This window comes from Macaca mulatta, chromosome 12 (assembly GCF_049350105.2).
Source record: "Macaca mulatta isolate MMU2019108-1 chromosome 12, T2T-MMU8v2.0, whole genome shotgun sequence".
Classification (NCBI taxonomy): Eukaryota; Metazoa; Chordata; class Mammalia; order Primates; family Cercopithecidae; genus Macaca; species Macaca mulatta.
The window spans coordinates 114,538,560-114,561,522 of NC_133417.1; positions in this window are offsets into that span (position 1 = coordinate 114,538,560).

Consider the following 22,963-nt stretch of genomic DNA (forward strand, 5'->3'; position numbering starts at 1 on the left):
GAAAATGTGCTTCTAAAATAACCGTGATAGAGCATCTTGAAGAGTGGGATTTTATTTAGCAGACAGAGAAGAGAACGATGCTCCCATGAGAGCACTGTGACATACCAATGTACGGAAGTGGGAAATGTCTTTCTCAGCCAAATAAAATTATACCAATGCAGCAGGCCTGGATGAATCCAAAGTTTCAGTAGGAGATTTTAGAATATGTAGAAACCACATGGTGAAGAGCCTATAAACCCATGCTATGAAATCTTAAATCTATTTTAGGCTCCCAGGACTCACTGAAGGAGTTGACATAGGAGAGCGAATGACATGATCCTATTTGTGTTACAGAAGATTCTTTTCTGTAAAGAAGGACTGGCTCAATTCATTAACTTGAACAACAAAGGGAATAAGTTGAAGGGAAGAAAGATGTAAATTGAGCTGCAGCACTGAGAATGAAGAGAAGGTAGCAGTTTCAACTCTCACTTTACAGGTATAAATAACAAAATTCAATGCTTTTAAATGTAATTGATAACTTTCCTTCTCTACTGGCTTCTTAAAATGTGCCCATTTTTTCTCCTCAGGACATTTCTAGATTTGGTTTTGCAATATAGTAGTACATAACCTAGCTCCCTGGGTTGCTGCATGACCAAATGGAGTACATATAGATTCAGAAATCACATAATTCCATACTTCATCTGAAGACTTTCTCGTCTAAAGTGACAACATTGCTTCTTCTTAACCTGGAGTCTAGACTTAAATAAAATTTACAGCATCAATTTCTATGTATATCCCAAATGAAACCAAATTGACCAACAGGTCTGCAGGGAGAACCAGTCAGCTGCAGCATGAGTTCTCACTTCTGTCTCACTTCAGAGAGAAAAGAAGGGCATGAAGTATCAGCAGAGGGTGTTCAGTTGCTCCATAAAAGTAACTAGAGAGGTCAATCAAGTACCTTGTGCCTTGTAAAAACCTTTCCGATTTTGTTCAAAATGAACAATTCTTCTTTTTCAAGCAATAATTTGAAGACATAATTTATATTTTATCATCTAATGTAAAATGTTAAAAAGGTAGTTTGAAAATTTTGAAAAATTGAATAGTTTTAAGAAATTATGTCTCTAATCAGTGCATAAGTACACAAGCAATACACACACGCAAAATGAAGACATCAAAGATTTGTTAATAAATGTTAACTTGCACACGTATGTTTATTGCGGCACTATTCACAATAGCAAAGACTTGGAATCAACCCAAATGTCCATCAGTGACAGACTGGATTAAGAAAATATGGCACATATACACCATGGAATACTATGCAGCCATAAAAAAGGATGAGTTTGTGTCCTTTGTAGGGACATGGATGCAGCTGGAAACCATCATTCTTAGCAAACTATCACAAGAACAGAAAACCAAACACCGCATGTTCTCACTCATAGGTGGGAACTGAACAATTAGATCACTTGGACTCGGGAAGGGGAACATCACACACCGGGACCTATCATGGGGAGCGGGGAGGGGGGAGGGATTGCATTGGGAATTATACCTGATGTAAATGACGAGTTGATGGGTGCTGACGAGTTGATGGGTGCAGCACAGCAACATGGCACAGGTATACATATGTAACAAACCTGCACGTTATGCACATGTACCCTAGAACTTAAAGTATAATAATAATAAAAAATAAATTAAAAATAAAAATAAAAAAATAAATGTTAACTTAAAAATAAGACGTAGCTAAAGAGATACCCAAGGTTATTCATGGGATAGTACTCAGGCTCTATGCATCATGTGGAAAGCTATGACATCATAAATTAAAAGCCAAATAATTTTGAAAAATTGTATTTTAGTACTAGCTCTATTATAGTTCATTTAGGTATGAGGTCTGATGTAGACATGTTTAGTTGCCACTTATTTTTACTAACTTACTTCTATATTAGAGTGTAAAGTAGAAATCATGGGGTCATGTTTACCAATAATGGTAAGAGGAAGATAAATGGCTGACAAGCATCCTATATGTCTTCAATTCATTTCAAATGATTTCACAAGGAGACTTCTTACTTCCCCTAGAACCCTCCATGAGGAAAACCCATGCTGACTTGCCAGCCTGATTTCTCAGAAAATATGCCCTTTTTATCAGATTCTACTCAAGGCCCCCACTCTGCAAACTAACATAAGGGTTTGGGGCCATGGGGGAGGCCTGAGAGTATGAGGCAGCAAGCACATCGGCAGACAGACAGCTTAGTGACATCAGGCAGAGAGCAGCAGCGTGCACCCCAGGTACTGTCTACTCTGCCTTCTTGAACATTAGTTTAGACATGTGAGTTAACCCAGCTGTGTCTCAGTTTTTTCCTCTGTAAAAAGTGTGAGAATTGTAATTACTTATCTCTTAAGGATGTTATAACACTAATTAAGGTCTCCAAACTCTGTGAATAAAAATCATCCTGCACAGATGTTAATTACTATTATTCATAGATTAGCCATGAGGCCAGATGCAGCAGAAGAAGTGGTAGGCAGGTTTTCAGCCTTTTTAATGAAGGCCAAATGGCAGTGAGTAGGAAGAATTATGGAGAAAAATAAAGCATTAACCAAAGACTTAACACGAAGAACATCACACTAGCAGAGCTGCAGTCACCAGGTGTCCACTGAAATGATGGTGGAGGGCACATCCCGTGACTGAAAATCACCAGAAAGTTCAATTATCTGTGGCAATATTTCATGAATAAAAAATATTTTAAAATGTGATTTTGAATCCTAGTGGAGTGAACAAATTGTCAGGAATATTGCTACCCTCTGAGTAATTAAAATAAGACTCATTCACTTAAAATACATCATGTGAGCCTACCCAACACCGTCCTTTTATTATTTTTAAAGACAGGGATTGCAGAATATGGCCAAATTAGACAATTCTAGAATCTTTCTCAATTATTACTTTATAATTGAGCTAGGATATTGCGCCTCAGGGACATTTAAAAGGCTCATTTAAAAAATAGTGTAGTTATTTTCCTATGATTCCTATCACTGCTTCCATATCCTTCTGGCCTCTGTCCATGATTCCCTTTTTGGCTACACCTAGAGAAGCATGAAGGACAGGTCCTCAATCCTCACTAACAAATCAGGCCATGTGAGGTGATTTCCATAAGATTTCTGGATCAGGAAAGATGGTTTGAGTGGAAAGTCTGGGAATTACAAAGACTTTTCCATCCAAAGATTGGAGAATTCCTAGGCACCCACATATTGCAGATTACTTCACATTTTACACTTTCTCATAAGACTTCTGCAAGATGATGTGAGCGTTTTCAATGTTACAAGTTGCTACAATAGTCTAAGTTCAGAAATACGAAAATGCACTTGAGATGTGTATGAGTGAGCAAAGGAATAGGTGGTCCAGTTGGAAGACTCAAAAACTTGCAGTAGGGGTCAGGCCTGAAGAACAACACTTGTTATCTGATATATCTGAACTGTATCTGACAACCATTTATTTTCATGGAGATCAGGTTCAGCATGAATTGAATTTGTATTATATGCAAAGTATAACCATGGTTGTTTTCACATTCCAGCTTCACAAACAACACAAGTACAAAAGGCATTTTTATCTCTTTTCTTTTTGATGAGAAACAGAGGTTCAGAGAACTTAAACGACATTGTAAGATAGTGTAGCAATGTAAGATGCCTTTAGCTTCCAGTCTAGTGATCTACCCAATGGCTCCCTCTGATGTCATAATTATTTAAGTATCCAAAGAGGCCTCTGGGACATGAGTGTGCCACTTCCTGATGGAATCCACCCTTGGTCACAAGAATGCACCCAGGCGCATTAATGCCCCACTTACAGAAAAGTAAAAATAGTAATAGCAGGTTCAAATTGCACCGAACAGCAGTAGCAGAAAGATGAGAAAAGAAGCTAAAATATTCACTGTTATCAAATCACCAAAGAGGATTGTCCATTCTTACAACCGTCATCTACGAAGAATCCACGATGTCAAGAGAGACTAGGTCTTTACCCTCAAAGACTGTACCATCTCTGGGAGGAGACAGTCATGAAACAATCCCCTAAACAGTTAATAAATTACAAGTGAAATAGTGCTCAAATAAATCTAAAAGTTTAATTGCCATAAACTCAGTACGTGTAAAATCAGCTGTTAGTTTTTGTCATGGTAGTCATATTATTTTTAATGTAAAAAATCTAATTTCAATTGACATAGAAGAAAGTAAAAGTGGATAAAAATAAAGCCCATGATATAACATCAATTGACATCCCTCTATCCCAAATGGGATTGCAAGCAACTTTCCGTTAGATTTTGGTGCCCTGGGCTTCCAATGCACTTTGAGACTGCATTGACAGCAGATAGAGTTGGCAGTATAATTACCATGAAGGAATACTAAACTAGATGCCAGAAATTGAATTGGGAATAAGAGGACAATGTACCTGGTAATGTGGCATGGGTCAGTCCCCTGGTGCCAGGTCCCTGCCAGCTTCGACCAAGAAAAAACTTCTCCTGAGCCTACAGGTGAAAGAAATCTGCAGGTTGATCTTAACCAACAACTGTACTTCAAAATACTCACTGTGACAGGGAATCCCTTCCCACACTCTTGGCATTTTAACTGGAAAACTGTAACTGCATTTTAGTTTTGGAAGTAAGTGTGTAGCAGATGAGATATCCTTGTTTGTTTATGTGCCTTAATTTCTAGAATATTCTCTTTATGGGTTGTTAAGATTGCTAGAATTAAGCTGTCTCTTCCTGCACTGCAGAACGGCAGTATACCCAGCACCCTGCCCGAGGCTGGTCAGATAATGAAGCAGAACAGCAACGTAATGAGATATTATAGCAATTCCTAACCCATTCCACACCTGACTGACCCCAGTAATGAGTCAATAAGGCCTGTGGCTCTGTAATAGGAGCTTATGCAGTAGAACATTGAGGCAGGAAGTTGAAAAAGAAAACCTAGAAGCTGTATTAGAGCAGCTCCTAGCATTTTTAATAGGCCAATTCAATCCATAATCTGACCTCCTGTGGAACCCAGTGGCTTTCTTGCTTCCTTTTCTGAATCCCTTCTTAGTTTTAAGCTCCTTATTTAAAAAAATTACAAAAAACAGAGACCTTCTTGTTAAATGAGACATACAAGATTTACAACTTCGAGGTATTAAAAAGTGGAAGTAGAGTGAATGAAAATAAACCTCATGATATAAAATTTAGTTTCTTCTCATACTAATGTCTTACTCTAAACTCTTCAATTTCTAGAATATATATCTGGTAGCATGATACTAGTAGAATTATTGCCTCCATCCTTTGGTTCTACCAATCCTTTCAATTCTTTTAATTCGGCAGCAGTTTCTATTGGTATTCATCTCTTTTTAAACATAATAATCATATGTGAAATGTTAAAGTTGGGTGTTCTGGACAGTTGTGTCATGATCTTAAATTGATTAAATGTGAAAAGGTAAATATCACAGTTCAGCATGTACCTCTTAAGCCATAAATGATATTGTAATTGGATGAATAATAGTATATCAAATGATGCACTGAACATTGATTTCTATGATGATTCCATATGGGATTCTAGCAGAAGAGAAGGATCAATTGAATTACTTTTCCTAGGAGGCTGGGGACAGAAAGTAGTGTCACAAACATTGACAATAAGATTATCTGGAAGAAGGAAACCTCTGTGTCTCCACAAAGAATGAAATACGAGAGAAAAAATGAGAATAGGAAAGGATAGATGTAAGAGAGTAATGAATAACTGCAAACAGAGAAAAAGGATGGTGTGGCACAGACACTGGAGACTTACCAATCATCCAAATTAGGTTTGGGCCTCATGACTAGTTTTGGGGAGTAAAATATGAATGGCAATGACATGTTATTTAGAGTCCCATGTAGCTAAGATAAGTGTTGTACCCCTGCATCTCTTAGTAGCCATGTGTTCCTAGATTAAAGCTGCTATGCAATAGAAATATGATGTAAGCCAAATATGTAATTTTAAGTTTTCTAACAGCCTCATTAAAATTAATAGACTAAATAATTCAATAATATTTTTTACTTAATCTAATATATCTAAGATATTATTCTTTCAACATGCAATCAATATAAAAATAATTATTGAGATACTTGACATTCTTTTTATCTTACTATGTCTAATAAATCCCATGTGTATTTTACACATATGGCACATTTGGATTCAGACTCCACACATTCCAAGTGTTCAGTAGTCACACAGGGTTAGTGACTACTCTGTTAAGTAACAAAGTTCTAGAAAGTCTTGCTACAAGATAAAAGAGGGCTGCTCTACATTCCACTGTCTTACTAAAGAATAGAAGCTGATGCCTCACTGCCAGAAGAAACACGCATAACAGATGTAATTGATTGTCCAATCAATCACAATCAAATGTGTGTACAAAACTTTGAATTATCATAACTCAGGAGCCTCCTTTTCTGCTTGATTGTTGAAAACCTAAATTTGGGGGATGATGTCTTTCAGTCTAACACTAAGGTTATTATTTAATACATCCTTTCAATCTGTCTTCTTTCTGATTTCTTTACTCTTCCCCTTCCTCTTGGTCTTATTTTTAATTTCACAGGAGTCACAAATGCCTAACTCCTGGTGGGGGGTTGAAGGACTCCGATATAGTGATCTGGCAGAGGCAGGGATTGGAGAAGGTAGAGGGGAGTTGAAAAGGGAGAACCATGCATATTCTTTCAGTTCTAGCTGCTTTATGGCCAGGTGTTTACAGTTGTAGTTGAAGACCCATGGAAGGGTAAAGTACCAATTTGTGGACCACTTGATCATCACTAGATGACTAGTTAACACCACCCATCTGACAAACTGTTGAAAGGGTACCCTTCCATTACTGAGCAATTTCTAGAGAAACTGTTGATCCGGCTCATGATTTGATTTGAATTAATTTTCTGGCATGCCCTTGACCTATATGAGAAATTTAGAAATGACTGTCACTCCTGAATGGGACATGAAGGGTTCCTAATTAAAGACTCACCCAAAAACTCCATGAGTAGGTCCCATAGGAGCATCCAATTGCATGGTAAAATGAGTCAAGTACCACTAACTTGACTACCATAATGAGGAGGATGGGCTGGAGGGGTATAACATACCTTTCATACACTTTCTCCAAATCTCTCTGACTCTCCTCTCATTCTCACACCCTTTGCTCCACCTCAGCAGTGGAGAGAAAAACTCGTTCTTCTAGTTCTTATGATCTCCTCTCCACAGACTTTAATAGGACACCTAGCCAGGTCTCCACTGAAATGGCAATTTTCTGTCTTTTCTCCCCTCCCTACACTTCTTTCCCGTGTGTGTGTGTGTGTCTGTGTTTTGTGATTTTGTATATGTGCATGTGTATTGAGAGTGAAGGAGTGAGAAAGGAAATAAAACTCATTCTCTCTCTCTCTATTCAGTTCATTGCCACAGGTAAACATTTTACATCTCACCTTCTCTGTAATTTCTATAGCCTCCCTACAGATAAAAGAGCTTCCACAGATACTCAAGACAGGTGTACGATGAGTTCCTGATGAAACCTTTTCTGCTTGGCTTTGTAAACAGATTTGACAACAGTTTCCAGGAAATTGCATTTGATGTTTCAAGGCTAGATCTGGCTGTCAAGTACGCTGAGTCATATCCATTGAGTCAGAGAGTGCTATGCTGTAAGAGAATTTGTCTAAGATTAGCCATCTTTGCTTTGAGATGAAGAAGTCAGGGGAGTTCCTTAGCAAATGATTCTGAAGAGGCAGAAAAGCTCCCCTTTAGGAGAGGTTGTATTGTCTGCTTTTCTTCAAGATTCTGCATTATTGTCCGAGCTCAACCACCTGGGAACTAGAAGCTTATAACTCAAATCACATTTTTAATAAACATTATGATGGAAGAAAGTCAAAGATGTAACATGGATAGTTTAATTAAGCTTCTGTAGACTCAAAACAAACACATAACTAAGTGCTGGAAGCCTAAACTTTAAGTTCTCAATACCAAAAAAGCAAAATGCCAGCAAGGAAGCCATAGACTTCTATGTAGATATTCACAAGTGAACTAGTGTCTACTGATCTGCAAGAAATGGTGGTCTAGATATGACAAATTGAAACATAATTAGAACCCTAAGGTTACAAATTAACTGGAACACACAAAACAAGATGAGTTGGCTTTCATCTTTAAAAGAAGCCATTTATCAAGATTGAGCATACTTCCTCATATCACAAAAGACTTAAGGGTTCACAATCAAAATAAAAGTACATATGAAACAGAGAAAAAACAGTTATCCTTTCTTAAGTGGCAAATATCTCAGCTGATCTTGATGGGAAAAAAAACAGGGACTGCGACGACATCTTAAAATCACCACAGACCCTACAAATGAAATTATCAAAATGAAAGTGTAGGATTAGCGTGTTCATAATACAAATAAATTATAAATGCTTGAGGTGATAAATATCCCATTACCCTGATTTGATTATTAAACATTACATGCTTGTATCAAAATATCACATGTACATCACAAATAGGTACAACTATTATGTATCCATAATAATTAATAATGAAAACTAAAAATAAATAACCAGGCCTACGTTTATAATACATTCACACATTTCTCATAAGATAAGGTTTTATTTTATTTTTTATTATACTTTAAGTTCTAGGGTACGTGCGCGCAACTTGTAGGTTTGTTACATATGCATACATGTGCTGTGTTGGTGTGCTGTACTCATTAACTCGTCATTTATATTAGGTATATCTCCTAATGCTATCCCTCCTCCCTACCCTTTCCCCACAATAGGCCCCGGTGTGTGATGTTCCCCTTCCTGTGTCCAAGTGAACAAGATAAGGTTTTAAATCAAATCATTATTGTTTCTCTTTTCTGTTAATTATTAAACAGACAGAAATAAAACTTTATAGCTACACAATTTAAAATATAGTTTTTCTATGGAAACAGTATATATACTTGACTTTTTCCAATAATATAAAAAGCTTTGCTAACAAAAACATTACTAAATAAAAATGAATAATATTAAAAATTAAAAATAAAATAGTGGAACGAAATTATTTCCACTATCTTTACCTCTAAAGTGCTCACCAAAATTCCATAATTAAACTTATTTCCAATTCTAAAAACACCCGCTATTCATATACAATACACTAAATGTTTTTTATTAATGTCATAAAACTATATATACTAGCTCCTAAAGAACCTTTAAAAGATTTGTTTACTCAAATAAAATATATCTGGGACAGAGACTAAATATAGATTGCATTAAAAAATATATTTATTACTTATTCCTTTTCCTTCTAGTTTTTTTTAATCAATTTAAATTAAAAGGGATTTATAGAAGGACGAAAAATAATTCTATTTTTTACCATTAAGGAGTAAGCAAGACACATTTATAATTAGTGATAAGGTAACAGTAACCATAAGACACACTGGCCAGGAGATGTTGGAGACTCAGCTCTACTATCCATAAAGTAGATCCCTGAAGACTAATGAGGAATTTAAGGAGTTCTAGGAAAAGTTATTGGACTCTCCAAATCATCACTCTCACCTATGTAAGTCGATTAACAATCCATTATCCTGGATATTGAGACATTTTGGTGGCCTAAAGTCATCCATTATGATGCATAAAGCTGAACAGAAGGATATACTCAGTTGAGAAATAGGTTCTGGTTATACATAAAAGCCTAGGGTAGGTGAAGTTTGGAGAAGAGGCAGCATAAGAAAAGGACTCTGTGATTGAGGAAGGAGCCCAAGAAAGGAAAGACAAGGCAACAACAAAGCAACATTTGGCATCTAGAAGTTCTCCTGTGTATGGCATGCACTGGGTGTGATACGTATTGGTCTTAAGTTATTACCCCTCCTTGTGTCCACTCTCTTTACTATGTGTCTTTAAAGTTCCTTTCATTAAAGGCAGAGTGCCCTTTCCTACTCATTGACTTTGGGATTGGCCATATGACTATCTCAAAAGGATACTAGCAGACATGATGTAAGTAAATTAGCAGCTTTAAATGTGCTTGCATATTCTATTGTCCTTCTGCATGCTGTATGAATGCTCTATGATTAAAGCATGACCCAGCTAGTTCACAGGTCCTGGGAAGAGGAGAGACATGTGGAGCAGAGATGAATTCAATCTGCATCTTGCAGCCAAATTCAGACTAGACAAACCCCAGGAAATCTGCAAATGCATAAGCAAGAATAAATGATTGCTGCCTTAAGCCACTGTTTTGTGGTATTTTGTTTTGCAGCCTCGTTAAGCCAACAGCTAACAGATATACTGATCTGGATACTAGAAATAAGAGAGTAAACAATGCAAAACGCTTGCTCTCAAGGGACTTACAATTTAGTAAATAATATCAATATGTACCCTGAAAGTAAATGCAGTGAAGGATACTATGAAACACCTAACCTGAGTCCTGATCAAGTGACGTCGAAGCTCAGACCTGAAGAATGAAGCAGAATGAGCGAACTAAAAGGACTAGAGAGAAAGTACAATTTGATAGCACACCAAAGGCGAAGGAAGTAAGATATGCAAAGACCCAGGCATGTGAGAGAGCAGAAGATTTTTAAGGTAATTGTGAGCAAATGGAGTGAAGAGTTTGAAGAGGAGACTGTTGAGAGATGAAATGAAAATGATGAGCTGCCAAGTAATTATAATTAACGAGTGTAACATATAAGAAGCACAGCAAGAATGGGTGTGAGATTTTAGTATGGTCAAGTAAGAAGATTATTGGGTTGCTGAGTCACAAGACCAGAGTTTCAGTGTATTCATTTATTTTATTTTATTTTATTTTTGAGACAGTTGTGCTCTTGTTGCCCCGGCTGGAGTGCAATGGCCCAGTCTTTGCTGACTGCAACCTCTGCCTCCTGGGTTCAAGCGATTCTCCTGTCTCAGCTTCCCAAGTAGCTGGGATTACAGGCGCCTGCCACCATGCTCAGCTAATTTTTGTATTTTTGGTAGACACGGGGTTTCACCATGTTGGTCAGGCTGGTCTCGAACTCCTGACCTAGGCAATCTGCCTGCCTCAGCCTCCCAAAGTGCTGGGATTACAGACATGAGTGAGCCACCAGTGTATTCATTTTTTAGCTCTGTTTTCTTGGATATATCACATTTGAGCTTCTACTATTTTGTTGCCATTCAGAAATAGTCAAATCCACTTTAAAGTATTGCAAATATTCTTAATAATCTTAATAAATCACACAATTCTATGCAAATGTTATTATATCTGATAACAAGAATATCCATTTAGCTATAATATTCTTTAAGAAAGATAAAGGTAATGACTAAAGTCATATAACATTTTAAGTGAATTTCTATTTTCAATTTTTATTATTAAGTTTGTAGTATCATTATTTTAAAAGTAATTTCAAGAGTGTCTATCAGGATATGCATGGTTAAATTTTAAAAATACAAAAAAGTAGAGTATTACCAATACTCATGTTATTCTCTCCAATAAAAATGCTTCTCTTTCTTCTCCAAACATAAATAAACACAATGCTAAATTTTGTGTTAATAATTCTCTTATTTTTCTTTGTAATTGTATCTTTTTTGAATGCTTCTTTAAATAATATACTATTTACTTTTGAACATTTTACTCTCTTACTGTGTTTATCCTGTCATGACTTGCTTTTTCACTCAAGATTAGTTTAGGAGCATCAGCCACACTGCTACATGTAGAATATTCAGTATAGACTTGAGTTTGTTTGCTATTAAACTCAGGGATGCCAGGAATGTTCTTGTCCATCTGTTCCGGTACACATATGCAGGGTGTCTTGAGACTGCTCCAAGGAGTGCGACACCTAGGTCACAGACTATGTGCATTTTCAAACCCACGAGGAATACTATTTTTTTTTCCTGAAAAGGTTTACCATCAGCAGTACATAAGAGTTTATACTGGTTCCTTCTTTGCTTGCACTTGGTATTGTGCATTTTAATTTTGCAAGTCATCCTGCACCCATCCCTCCTTTCTGTCTCTTCTTTCCTTCTTCCTTCCTTCCTTCTCTACACTCCATCACTGACACAGAAACTGAAAGATGTCTATAGCTAAGTTTTCTAGGGTGAAGAGTAGAGGCAGGGGGCTTGAAGGAGCTAGAGATGCTTTTCTGGCTTTTTAACACAGGCATTCTTACTTCAAGCTCCATAGTGAGACTATTGTCAGCTTGACAACCCTTATAGAAGTTTTTTCAGACTGCTTTAGCATCATTGATTGCAGAGTAGCATTTAAAAGGTGACCTCCTGAAACAGAGTCAGTGATCAGTGTCAAACGCTTTAGAGATAGAGCTTCTGTTTTGAGAGTCTGCACCAACCGTATTTTGGAAGGTAAGCAAATTGGTGAAATCTTTTACTAACCGACTGCAGCTGACTCCACTGTTTCCATGGAAACCTATATCAGGCAAGGTATTCCAAAGGTTCTTTATTTAAGAAATATCAAATAGCCCCAGGGAGTCACTAGTCATGTCAGACCACCATACCCGCAATAGCAAAGATTATCCCCTGACTGTCAGAAGGGGATAATCCTTCCTTTGGTTTCATGACTTTCTGACACCTCTTGAGAGGAATAAAATTCCATCCCGAAGCTTTCTCTTCATTTTTCTTTCTTGAAGCTAATAGAGTATTCAGAGTACAAAGCAGGAGGAAATAGGGGCTGGAGGATGTAGGCATTCTGCCTCTAGTGCCTCTATTTACTTATGTGAGCTGTCTGGAAATATTAAACACAAAGATTCAGAAGGCTTAGGTTTTAATCACTCCTGCTTACTGCTTATAGTAATACTTGAGTCTTGGGTTCTTCCTTTTTAGAATAACAGGATTGAACTGGATTATCTCAAAGGATCTTCAAGTTATCAACTGAAAAATATGATGCCATGTTCTATCTGACAATAAGACCTTTACACAAACTGATATCCCTTAGAAGATAATCAATAACATGAGCAAAGCTGAAGTTCTAAGAATATAGTTAGCACTGCAACAGGTTGCTGTGCATTGCATAACATTTTCATTTTGAAACAACCTAAGGATATATTTTTATCCTGCATAGACCACTTTGTTGGGATTTGGAAGGATTAGCTTTCTAATTCTACATTAAAAAAAAAAAAAAAAAAAAAAAAGTAGTAACTCTTGGGCCAGGCGCAGTGGCTCATGCCTGTAATCTCGGTACTTTGGGAGGTCGAGGTGGGTGGATCACCTGAGGTCAGGAGTTCGAGACCATCCTGGCCAACATAGTGAAACCCTGTTTCTACTAAAAATACAAAAAATTAGCTGGGTGTGGTGGCGGGTGCCTGTAATCTCAGCTACTTGGGAGGTTGAGGCAGGAGAATCACTTGAACCCAGGAGGTGGAGGTTGCAGTGAGTAGAGATTGTGCCATTGCACTCCAGTCTAAGCTACAAGAGTGAAACTCCATCTGAAAACAAAACAAGTAACTCTTTTTAGTGTTAATCACTGCATATTCATCATTTCCTTTGGCAAATGTAAGAAAGTTAGAAAGCACTAGCACATCTTCTAACTTTGCATAGCAGGAAACGACATTAAATCTGAACTCTGCTCATTTGTTCTCCAACACATCCCTGACTTCTGCCTTGGGCCTCCCTATAAAAAAGTAATGTTATCCAGTAGATAAAAGGGTGTGTTCCTGGGATCTGACAACCTGGTTTCCATTCCTGAATCTGTCCCTTCTGGGATCTTTGAATTTGGGCAACCTCCATATTCTCTCTGACCTCGGTTTCCACATATACAACATAGATATAAAAATGGTGCTTCCATCATAGAGTTGTAAAAAATAAACAAATACTTATGAAGCATTCAGTAGTGCCTGACTATAATAAGCACTCAGTAAATATTAACTGTTATCACTTTATCATTTCAGAAGCATTCCTTAGGGCACCATTTAGTGCACTAAAGTGCTTATTGATAATAGTCTAGTTGCCCAAATGTGTTTTGCCTCCAAAGGAAGCAGTTCATTGTTTACCTAATTGCCTAATGGACTCTAACATATTTTAATTTGTTTGGTTAATAATGAAACCCTATAAGAAGGTGTTATTCTTATCATTTAAAAAGTTATTAGAAAAAATTAATGCATATATTGAATGTGGAAAGCTTATTAAATTACTTCTTTGAAAATATGCTCAACCTATTAATATTTATGTTAGTTATTATTTTAAAAAGCAGTACAAACAAAACTTTCCTATGCTTTTTCAAGCAAACTTTTTTTAGTCTACCCAGAGTCAAACAGCTTTTTGATATATCTTAGTAAAATTCAGACATCTGGATCTTTCTATTTGTTTGTTTTCAAGTAAATTCAACTTTACGACATTCTCATCTTTTTTTCTTCCTTCTCTCCCTTATTCTTTGTGGTTTTACCCTTTTTAAATTCTTCAATAAACAAAGCTAACTAAAATTGTTCAAAGGTGACTTCAGTTATCTAGACCTTTGGTAACTAAAAGTGTTAGGGACCCAAAGGAGAATTTTCCTCCATTAAGCCACTTACCACAAGAATATTTGTATATTTATGTATTTAAATTTATCCATTTGATTTCGAGCCTATTTTATAAACAGATGAAAAGTGCTGTTTTATTTAACAACAAATTTGCTATGTAAAGTTTAACAAACGGTTTGCGAAGTGAATTGTTAATGTCATCAATTTTTTTCCCCACAATACATAATGAATTTCTTTTAAGCAAATCCCATTTGGACTTTTCCATCTCCAATAGGGGCACAATCAGGCCAACTGCAGCAGGAATGCAGCAAGATATTTGGAAGCCCTTCTACATTGTTGTGACTGGCAAACTGTAGGATGCTTTACTAAGGCAGAAAATTCTTTCTCTGAAGTTTTTAGGAACAGGATGAATAACTTCTCTGGGAACACTGCCATCCTGAAATCTGAAGGACAGACTAGAATTTCCAGATTATTTAATACAGTTGCATGTTTTCACATGCTTATCAAACTTTGCCTTCATTGATGGCCTGCCTCTTACAAAAGAGTGAAGTAATCAAAATGTGCTTTGCTTGCCTTTTTCTGCAATGTAGTGTGACTCATAATACTACCTGAATCCTTAGAGGACAGCTGGTGCTCTCATCTTCCAAAACTTATGAGCTGTCTGTCCACTGTGGGAAAAATTAAGTGAACTAGCATCACTATATGTAGCATTCTCTAGTACACAAATACTTATGGAATGACATTTAGTTCTCACAGACCAACTCTTTGAGAAAGATATTCTTCTCCCAACTTTGCAGTAGGAGGGTCAGAGGTGACAAGCTTGTTCAAAGCAAAATAGCTGATTCCAAATTCAATGCTCTTTCCAACAAGCTACATTTTTCTCTATTGTCTGATAACCCATAAAAATTAACCACAAATATGTCTAATTGGAATTTTTCAGGGACTGTGGCAAAGCAGGTGGGGAAATTGTTTTAGAGTTGCGAAAGAGGAGAGACTTTTTCCAGCTCTCTTCAAATTGTGGTAGTCAGGTTCATAGTCCGACCATGCCTGAGTCCCAAATTTCAGGGGTTTTGTTTGTTTGTTTGTTTGTTTTTAATAATGGCATTTGTCCTTAGGTGATTCAGTTGCATGGCAATCTGAATCTTGTAGAAAAACAGCACTATTCTTACCTCAGTATGTTTCTCTCACAGTCATTTTATGCATGACCAAAATAGATCATCTCTTAAGTCTTATTACTCATTTAATCCAAAAATATTAAGAAGCATCAAAAAATCAAGAGTGACACTATCCTACTTAGGCTTAATGGTTACTTTGAAATGTTTCTTTGGTGTCTTTGTCGGCACTTGTAAAGAAACATAAGCACTTTAACTTAATGTTATAAAAATAAGTGCCTAGAGATTAGTCATGCTTGTATGTTTACCTGATGATTCAAAACTTGATTATTCTGGAATGAAACTTCATCACCGTCTGTCAATATACACTTGGGCAAATTCACAGATATAACAAATTAGCATTTGTTAAAGTACATATTTTAGCTTGGAATTCATAATAAATATTTAAAATAGTTCAAATTACAAATGAATATATATTAAATGATGTGTCATTTATTTATTAGGTATCATTATTAAGTGATGCAATGCATATTGAGTGTTTTGCCAGGAGTCTGACACATAGTAAGAGTCTAATAAAATGTATTCTTGTAAATCTAAAGAGCATGACTTTATTTAATGTTTCCTTTTATTTTGCCTTTTATGCTGCTCTCCTCATGATAATTTGTTCCATTACTAATTTTTATTTATTTATTTTTTGAGATGGAGTCTCACTCTCTTGCCCAGGCTGGAGTGCAGGGGCGTGATCTTGGTTGACGGCAACCTCCCTCTCTCGGGTTCAAGAGATTCTTGTGCTTCAGCCTCCCAAGCAGCTGGGATTACAGCCGTGAGCCACTGTGCCTAATTTAAAAATTAGTGGATTTTTAAAAAGAAATTTTTTAACAGTAAGACAACTGTAAGTTAAAAAATATATATCAAGTTGTATTGTAATAATGTTAAAATAAGTTTACTATCCATTTTACTCTCAGATCTTGTGGATATCTGTTGCAACTCTTTTGTAGAATCTGCATATTAATCTTGATTTTCTTCAAGGTTAAAAAAGATTTGTTAATCTTTCCACAAGAACATGAGGATGAATGGGGTGAGTGAAATCCTTTGTCTATTTAGCACAGGATTCAAACAATAAAAATGATATCAAAAAATGATTCTGATTATAATTGTTCATGTACATTTATTTCCATAACTAGATTATGTGCTATTTGAAGGCAAAGATTTGATTTTGGTAATTTTTACATTCACTTATTCTTTCATTTAACAATTATTTATTACAAATTTGTCATGTACTCAGTACAGTGCTAGCCCCAACCATACTAGAACCCATGCATTTATCTCCATTTTACCACTGCCATGAGGATCCTAGCCATCAACACTGCTTGCCTGGACTCCTACAACAGCCTCCTAACTGTTATTATTTTAACTTGTTCCCCCCTATAATACATGCTCTGCAGAGACTAAAGTGATTTCTTCAATTACATAAATACTCAAATGGTTCTGATGTCATTTAAAATAAAATCTAAACATCCTGGCTTACAAATTCATGCATTAGATGGTCCTATCTTCTTCTTGGACCTCATATAACATATTACCTCTTGCCCACTACCTTCAAATCTTCAGACCTTTCATGTCTTCCTTCTTCCTTCTTTCCCGGTCATTCAGATATTAGCTTAAACATCCCCCTTTCTGATCATCCATCTAAAGTAGTCACCCAGTTACTCTTCATCACTCTACTCTGCTTTTAATTCTGTACGTGGCACCCATTGGTATCTGGTATTTCTCTCCCTACCCAAGAATGGAAGTTCTAGAGAGCATCTTGTCTATATGCGAGATTGCATATCTGTCTGTCTTACCCACCAGTGTAAGATCAGTGGCCAGAACATAGTAGATATTGAACAAACAGGTGTTGAATGAAGGGAAGGAGAGGCTACAAACCACAATACCAACAATAATGGTAATTCACATTTTCTATCTACAAGGAGTTTTCCAGTCAAATAGGAGAAAAAGGAAAGTAAGAAAAAATAACACTTGATTCCATGATAGAAGTACACACAGGATGCCAGGAAAAAAGCGTCTGTTTTATTTCTGTGAATAGGGAATGATATTGAAGAGAGAAATGAAAAGATTTAATTTGTAAGATAAAGTAAAGAAGGAATCCAGGATGAATCTTAGGTTGCTGATTTGGGGGACTGATTGACAAAAGTATTATTTCCCAGTATAGAGATAACATGAACAGAATCTGCCATAAGAAAATGTACATTCTATTTGGATGTCTTAACTTAGATACTTGTAACCCAAGCTGTAATGTCTAGTGATCAGTCAGGTAGAGGCATCTGGAACTCAGGAGAAAAATCTGAATATCTATCTATCTATCTATCTATCTATCTATCTATCTATCTATCTATGTGTATATATATATATACACACACTACCATATATAGGATAGAAAGTACTTTACTGCTCATTCTCACATCCATTATCTATTTGCAAATTAAAACAACTCTTTAAGGTAAGTGATATTAGTTCCATTCATAGTCAGATGAGTTATTCTAAAGGCACACAAGCAATAAGAGAGATAGAATTCAAATATTCTATTCTTTGTCCAGTGTTTTCTTCCCTATTCTTATAAACTATAAATATTAGGAATATAATAATGTATGGCAGAAAGAAAAATGTGTTTTTGATGGAATGGTGACAACAAAGAAGAAATACATGCTTTCCTATTTTTTAAAACTTTCCTGTATTTCACACTGAAAGTTGAAAGCTTTGGTGAATTTATGGCCATCTTTAGCAGGAAATACTCCAATAAGATGCTGATTCATCAATTTTCTCATCTTCCTTTCATGTTAGAAATCCATTTCATTAATTTCTTAGGTACGCGTGTGTGTGTGTGTGTGTGTGTGTGTGAGAGAGAGAGAGAGAGAGAGAGAGAGAGAGAGAGAGAGAGAGAGAGAGAAATGCTAAGTGGCAAAGAGTGAGAGAAAAGAGGACCACCAAAGTTATTTGAGTGGTTAAAGCATTAATTAAACGTACTGAAGGAAGAAAAATAATATAGTTTTAGGTTGTTCTTAATCACTTTTGTCAAAAAGATCTCAATGAAATAAATCCATATAGGAATATTTACCAAGAATATCAACCAGCCCTTAAAAATTGATTGCATTTAACCTATAAAATGGACCTGAAGGATAATTGCAGTGGATTTTGAAGAGTGGTCATTGAGTTCAGATAGAGTCAACAGAAAATAACACTGGAGAAGGCATTTCACTTTGTTTGCTCTAAAGTAGAAAGCGTACTTGATGTACATCCAAAGAGGTGTCTAATTGGTTATTATGAAATGGGGGACACAGTCAATAAGAATGATAAATATTTATGGTATTGAACAGGAATGGAGTGGAAAACTACATTCATGGCACTGAGCCCTTTGACCATATTACCAAGAATATCTGCTTTGAGAAGGATTTTAAAACATTATAACTAAAGAAAATAGAGAAGGCACTTTATGTATAAATTTGGATTAAACAATCTTTTGTGCATTTCTTTTCATACTTTTATTTCAACATGTATTACTCTATTATAAAGTAACAAATATATGAAGCATAGAAAATGTAAAATAAATTGATGCAAAACTAATGGTGATTTTGCCATTAAACATAATGGCAAAAAAAAAAAAACCCACACAATTACTTTTGCACCAAACTAATATTATCTCTTCTAACTTAAATCATGAATATTTTTTCCTCTATTACAAATTCAAGACACCCTGGAGTTTAAGGCATTTAGTTCTGAAGACAGAAACTCTGGAATTTAAATTCTGTTACTTACCACAGAGACTTGTGTAGTTTTGCTTAAATTACTCAATTTTTTCTAAGATTGCATTGCCTTTAAATCTAATGAAGATAATAAAAATACCTACCCCATAGCACTAATGTACAAATTAAATGGGATTATACATAAAATACTTAGCACAGTGCTTAGCAAATACTAATTAATCATTAAATTATTTGTATATTTTAATAGTACACAATATTTCATTATAAGTTTATACTCACATTTATTTAACCAATCCACATATGTCACCCCTGAGGTTGCTTCCAAATTTTTCCATTCTTATCAATGCTACAACAAGCTTTCCTGTCACAAAACGTTTATTATTTCCTTTCTTCCTTATGTACTCTTAAGAGTAGATAAAATTTCTAGTTAAAATGCAAGCCCATTTTAGAGTTTTAGTCATTTACATTTGGTTCAGGAAAGAAAAAAAGAGATAAAATAAAGGTGCCTCAGTGGTACAAGGATATGTGCCTGAGAAAACTGTAACTTCACAATGAGGGTGGGAGTTAGGAGAAAAAAAAATTAAAATTACAAAATCATGCCCTTAACTGATGCAACTTCAATTCAAGTGAACAATGTAAATTGCACGTTGGTGACTGGATTAAGGAAAGCCACGTATAATAGGTCAAAGGCTAAGCATTTCGGAACATTCCAGGCTTGCAATAGCAGCCTGAAATAATTAATCCTGCCACCAGTTCTCTTCAGAGAATACTGACAGGCATTATCCAACGAAGGGACAAAAAATACAAACATAAAAAATGTCAGTACCAAAAGTGATGGGTGTTCAGGAATTTTGTTAAATCTATATATAGAACACAAGGTTACACACTTATGTGTCACTAGAAGAAAAAAATAACACAGTCTATAACACATCTTTTAAAGGACCAAGACTTCAAAAATAATGGATCAGTTTGTTTCTAAAGAAAATTGTGCGTAAATCTGATATAAAAACTAAATCCAGCAGTATGTCAGCTGTGTTTGACTCAGCAAGAGAAGGTACAGAGGCTCAGTGAAGAGCTGTGGACAGTCAGTAGCCAGAAAAGAGTCGAGGGATTGGGGCTACATCCTCTTGAATCACATATACTTCTCCATGTTACAATGTATCCACCCCAAAACTGTAAAGTAATCTTGCCATGGAAAATTCCAAAGCCCAGAGAAGGAAGAAATTATAACTATAGAAAACTCACTATCTCCGAAGCATAGCAGTGCATGAAATTATCTATGCAAAGGTTGAAGCATAATGCACAATTCCCTTTGCTCTACATTTGGGTAAAAATGGCAAAATTTTCAAAACAAGAAAAACTAAAAACAAAGATAAACTAATGAAAAACCTCTACAATGAAAGATGTATTTCTACATCCTTACTCTTAGATATTGTATACAGTTTTTTTTTTCTTTAGGTAAAAGATATTGCAACATTTTAGGAAGTGCCCTGTTAAGCTAGTTTATAAGATAAAAGAAGGATAATGAAAAAATATAATTCAGGGTTTACGGAGCCAATAAATGGAGGAAGAAAATAAGTCGAAGTATTCCCTTGATTTTTCTATAAGATGATCTAAGATGGAGTTAGGAAATCGACTAAGTGGATATATGGGTAAGTGAATGTGGGTTAGACCTAAAATAAAGCCCACAAATTATCCCATGTAGCTAGCAGGACTGTTTATTAAAAGCCTCTTAACTATTTGCTGCATATTACATTATTTCAATTAATCCTCTCAACCACTCTATGAGAATACTATATTCCTCCTTTAAAAGGAATCTTGTGCATCTTGTTCAACATCATACAGCTGGTAGGAGGAAGAGTTGAGATTCAAATTTAGGAATTCTGCATGATTCTAAAGTCTGTTATTTTGAACACTCTGCTATTGAACTTTTGGTTAGCAATAGCAGCTCAATGCCAACATAGGGAAGGCTCACAAAACCTGGTTGCCTAAACCTGCTGTGTAAATTTTATATTTATATCTGATATCAAAATAGGTAATATAGCCTTGATATAGGAGCATCTGCATCACCAGATTTCCAGCTTGATTATAAGGCTTCCTAATCCTGCTAAAGAAACTACAGGAGAGACTTAGATATTGGTAGCTCAAATTGATCTGTACTCTTCTATGCAAAAAAAATTAATTAATGCCATTGAAAAGCTAGGATCTAGAACATATATGAAAATGTGAATAATTAACATGGGATATATAAAAGCAAAGATAAGGACTAGGTGAAGACACTTTAAAGATTAATGATAAGAACAAAAATGTGACATGTGATGAGTGGGAGTAAAAGGGATACTGAGAACTGTTAAGACCATGCGGTTGCCAAGGAGACACCAAACCATCTTGTGCATGACCCAGCTAGGAGAAATATTTATAAGAGAGAAAATGATTTTGAGAGAGCTATAAGGACAATTACATTCTAAGGCAGCGTATGAGACAAGAAGACATACTAGAATATTTGATTTTTGAATGCTTGGTAACAAAGACATGTTAGGGAAAATAGAAAAATATTTAAGAATTCCAAGGTTGAAGAACGGTCTGTGTAAAGAAAGGACTACCAGAGAACAATAAATGTATTTTCACCACAAGGCACTGGGGAATAATTATCTAGTAAACAATAGAGAGTGACTTTGCTAGTGTCATTGGGGATCAGCTTTCAGAAATATAACTTGATCTTAAGAAAATTACTTTAAGTCCTGAGTGATTTATTTTTTGATTTGCAAGACTAGATTTGCAGAATCAATTTATTTCTACCTATCATTGAACACATTCTACATGCAGTTTGGCTGTCAGACACCAGGCAATTGGTGATGTTGTATTTATAAAGCAAGACGCAATCACTAAGATTACTGTCATAACAGTTAAGAGAAGATATGAGCAAACCACACTGTACCAAAAAACCTATATTTTTATATAAAAACTTAACTGTGAATTTGGCTTATCCTTGCATATTACATAGCACCTAGAATCTTGTGTATACTAATGGCTTTTTGAATTTCATTGAACAAAGCATAAATACTAATTATTCACTAATCATTATGAATATTAATTAAGTGTAGGCACCTTCAGAACAAGATTTAAAGAAACAAAAACTGTGAAGAACAGTTGAGATTTTTATATACGACTTACTGGATGTTGTTGACAATTTCTCAATTTTTACTGGAGCAAAGATTAATCATTCTTCTCAGTTATTCTTCAAACAATGAGAATATTTCAGCATCTAGACAGCTGAATAATTCCTTGAAAAAATGATAAAATTTATTTGGTACAGTTTAACTGAAAACATTTTTGATGGTATCACCTTTGACACAAAGCTAACATCTCATCAACCTGTGTCAACATAAAAATTGCTTTCTGTTTGATTTGACTGTATTGGTAAATGTTAGAAGAACTTGCAAAATATTATGTACAAGCAACTAGTTACTCCAATAGAACACGCTGTATTTCTCAGAAAGAATCATAAGAATCTAAATTTTGAAAGAATAAACAGAAATTCAGTTGATCAAAAAAGAGACTTACATTAAGATATCAGTATGCATAAAGGAAAATGAATTTATTGATAATAATATCCAATTCACACTTTGACAATTGCAAACTTTACACTTGGTCCCCAAATACCATTGTTATTTATATTCTCACACTGAAGATAGTATTAC